The sequence below is a fragment of the Harmonia axyridis genome, chromosome X (genome assembly GCF_914767665.1).
Source record: "Harmonia axyridis chromosome X, icHarAxyr1.1, whole genome shotgun sequence".
NCBI classification, from domain to species: domain Eukaryota; kingdom Metazoa; phylum Arthropoda; class Insecta; order Coleoptera; family Coccinellidae; genus Harmonia; species Harmonia axyridis.
In genome coordinates, this window is record NC_059508.1 from 29,854,421 (window position 1) to 29,858,908 (window position 4,488).

At 40.9% G+C, this 4,488-nt stretch overlaps 1 non-coding gene across 1 annotated transcript; it reads right to left on the reverse strand.

Annotated features, from left to right (window-relative positions):
* Nucleotides 1-2,361: 2,361 nt before the first annotated feature.
* Nucleotides 2,362-2,480, reverse strand: LOC123688311. Its single transcript, XR_006749839.1, has one exon. It is a non-coding gene; the product is annotated as a 5S ribosomal RNA (ribosomal RNA).
* Nucleotides 2,481-4,488: the final 2,008 nt, after the last annotated feature.

A 4,488-nucleotide genomic window follows, 5' to 3' on the forward strand; every position in this document is an offset into this window, starting at 1 on the left:
AACAAAAAAAATCCGAAAAATATTTTTCGATTCCGATTACTGATTTACTCTTTTAGAACACATTAGGAGGCAACCAAATCAAATTTGAGAAAATTCCACAATCAGAAAATTTTTTTCGAAAAAAAAAAAAATTCGAGGACACCTCGGTCATGGCAAGTTATTTCCCACAATCCATTCCCCGATCCACGTACATCCCAGAAAAAATCATCTCTCTAACTATCCTGGTTCAAAAGTTGTATCGGAACATTTTCACGTCGAAAATATATCTCTAAGTCCAAACCGATGCACCACGTAAACTAGGGCAGACCGATGCACCACGTAATATCGGGCAGACCGATGCAGAACGTAAACTCGATCATACCGATGCTTCACGTAATCTCGATCTTACCGATGCACCACGTAAACAAGGGCAGACCGATGCAGAACGTAAAGTAGATCTTACCGATGCACCACGTAATCTCGATCTTACCGATGCACCACGTAATCTCCATCTTACCGATGCACCACGTGAACTGGATCTTACCGATGCAGAACGTGAATTGGATCTTACCGATGCAGAACGTGAATTGGATCTTACCGATGCACCACGTAAACTCGATCATACCGATGCACCACGTAATCTCGGGCAGACCGATGCACAACGTAAATGACGATCGGGACCGGGGCGATCGGTCGTATCTGACACCGCCGGCTCGGTTCTAACATCGTCAATGAGTCGGGGTTGTAAAAAAGGACGTGAACATTTTTCCTTATAAAAATCAAACCCGACCATGGATTTTGATTCTGATTGTTGATTATCGCTACTAGAACATATAAGGAGGCAACCAAATCAAATTTGAGAAAATTCCACGATCAGAAAATTTTTTTCGAAAAAAAAAAAAAATCGTAATCACCTCGGTCATGGCGAGTTATTTTCCGTATTTCATTCCACAATCAACGTACAACATAGAAGAAAACATCTCTCTAACTATCCTGGTTCAAAAGTTGTATCGGAACATTTCACGTCGTAATATCTCGCCAAGTCCAGACCTCGGCGATAGGTAGTATCTGACACCGTCCGCTCGGGACTGACATCGACTTGGACTCGGGCTGATGATGGGGAGGCGTTTAAGGACGTGAACATTTTTCCTTATAAAAATTAAAGTCGACAATGAATATTGATTCTGATTACTGATTTACGCTTTAAAAACACATTAGAAGGCAACCAAATCGAATTTGAGGAAATTCCACGATCAGAAAATTTTTTTCGAAAAAAAAAAAAATCCGAAAAATATTTTTCGATTCCGATTACTGATTTACTCTTTTAGAACACATTAGGAGGCAACCAAATCAAATTTGAGAAAATTCCACAATCAGAAAATTTTTTTCGAAAAAAAAAAAAATTCGAGGACACCTCGGTCATGGCAAGTTATTTCCCACAATCCATTCCCCGATCCACGTACATCCCAGAAAAAATCATCTCTCTAACTATCCTGGTTCAAAAGTTGTATCGGAACATTTTCACGTCGAAAATATATCTCTAAGTCCAAACCGATGCACCACGTAAACTAGGGCAGACCGATGCACCACGTAATATCGGGCAGACCGATGCAGAACGTAAAGTAGATCTTACCGATGCACCACGTAATCTCGATCTTACCGATGCACCACGTAATCTCCATCTTACCGATGCACCACGTGAACTGGATCTTACCGATGCACCACGTAATCTCAATCTTACCGATGCACCACGTGAACTGGATCTTACCGATGCAGAACGTGAATTGGATCTTACCGATGCACCACGTAAACTCGATCTTACCGATGCACCACGTAATCTCGATCTTACCGATGCACCACGTGAACTGGATCTTACCGATGCAGAACGTGAATTGGATCTTACCGATGCACCACGTAAACTCGATCTTACCGATGCACCACGTAATCTCAATCTTACCGATGCACCACGTGAACTGGATCTTACCGATGCAGAACGTGAATTGGATCTTACCGATGCACCACGTAAACTCGATCTTACCGATGCACCACGTAATCTCAATCTTACCGATGCACCACGTGAACTGGATCTTACCGATGCAGAACGTGAATTGGATCTTACCGATGCACCACGTAAACTCGATCTTACCGATGCACCACGTAATCTCGATCTTACCGATGCACCACGTGAACTGGATCTTACCGATGCAGAACGTGAATTGGATCTTACCGATGCACCACATAAACTCGATCTTACCGATGCACCACGTAATCTCAATCTTACCGATGCATCACGTAATCTCGATCTTACCGATGCAGAACGTAAACTCGATCATACCGATGCACCACGTTATCTCGGCAGACCGATGCAGAACGTAAAAAAAAAGCTTACAGCACGCGGTGTTCCCAAGCGGTCACCCATCCAAGTACTAACCGCGCCCGACGCTGCTTGGCTTCAGTGTTCTGACGAGAACTGGCAATTTCAGCGTGGTATGGCCGTAAACAACAAATATAGCGATATTTTCTATGATATCTCACTTTTTGGGAGCGGAAAGGACGTGAACGTTTTTCCTTATAAAAAATGAAATAACTTTTGGATATTAATTCTGATTGTTGATTTAAGCTTAAAGAACACATTAGGACATATCTCAATGAAATTTGAGGGATTTCCGAAATCGAAAAATATTTTTCGAAAAAAAAAAAAAATCCCAGAAGACCTCGGTCATCTCAAGTTTATTTCCATATTCTATTACACAATCAACGTACATCACAAAAGGAACCATCTCTCTAACTATCACAGTTAAATTTTTGTATCGGAACATTTCACGTCGGAATATCTCGCTAAGTCCAGACCGGGGAGATCGGTCGCATTTGACACCGTCCGCTCCGGTCTAACATCGTCTTGGAGTCGGGGTAACGATGGAGAGGCGTTTAAGGACGTGAACATTTTTCCTTATAAAAATTAAAGTCGACAATGAATATTGATTCTGATTACTGATTTACTCTTTTAGTACACATTAGAAGGCAACGCAATCAGATTTGAGGAAATTTCAAGATCAGAAAATTTTTTTCGAAAAAAAAAAAATTCAAGAACACCTGGGTCATGGCAAGTTATTTCCCACAATCCATTCCACAATCAACGTACAACATAGAAGAAATCATCTCTCTAACTATCCTGGTTCAAAAGTTGTATCGGAACATTTCACGTCGAAATACCTCGCCAAGTCCAGACCGGGGCGATAGGTAGTATCTGACACCGTCCGCTCGGGACTGACATCGACTTGGACTCGGGCTAATGATGGGGAGGCGTTTAAGGACGTGAACATTTTTCCTTATAAAAATTAAAGTCGACAATGAATATTGATTCTGATTACTGATTTACGCTTTAAAAACACATTAGAAGGCAACCAAATCAAATTTGAGGAAATTCCAAAATCAGAAAATTTTTTTTCAAAAAAAAAAAAATCCGAAAAATATTTTTCGATTCTGATTACTGATTTACTCTTTTAGAACACATTAGAAGGCAACGAAATCAAATTTGAGTGAAATCCAAAATCAGAAAATATTTTTCGAAAAAAAAAAAAAATTCGAGAACACCTCGGTCATGGCAAGTTATTTTCCACAATCCATTCCCCAATCAACGTACATCCCAGAAAAAATCATCTCTCTAACTATCCTGGTTCAAAAGTTGTATCGGAACATTTTCACGTCGAAAATATATCTCAGAGTCCAGACCGATGCAGAACGTAAACTCGATCATACCGATGCTTCACGTAATCTCGATCTTACCGATGCACAACGTAAACTAGATCACACCGATGCAGAACGTAAACTCGATCATACCGATGCACCACGTAAACTCAGGCAGACCGATGCAGAACGTAAACTCGATCTTACCGATGCACCACGTAATCTCGATCTTACCGATGCACCACGTAAACTCGGGCAGACCGATGCAGAACGTGAACTCGATCTTACCGATGCACCACGTAAACTAGGGCTGACCGATGCATCACGTAAACGACGATCGAGAGGCGCGAAAGGACGTGAACGTTTTTCATTATAAAAATTGAAATAAATGATAAATAATGATTCTGATTGTTGATTATCATTTTTAATAAGCATTAGGAGGCAACCAAATGAAATTTGAGGAAATTCCGATAATAGAAAATTTTTTCGAAAAAAAAAAAAAATTCATGAAATCCTCGGTCATCGCAAAATATTTACCATATTCTGTTCGATAATCAACGTATATTTAAGAAGGAATCATATCTGTATCTATCTTGGTTCAAATTTTGTATCGGAACATTTTGACCAAAGTCCGAGCTTCGGCCGAAACAGACACCGCTGACCTGGCCTATCGATCGACCGAGAGTCGGGGATAGAGCGTAAGTGTTGTCTGGAGGGGAACCCTGTGCTCCCCTGACATATATAGGGAAGGTGGTCGCGTTGGGCGATGCAGAACGTTTGGATCGGGAATTATATTTTTGGTTCAGCTATTGGAATATGGTT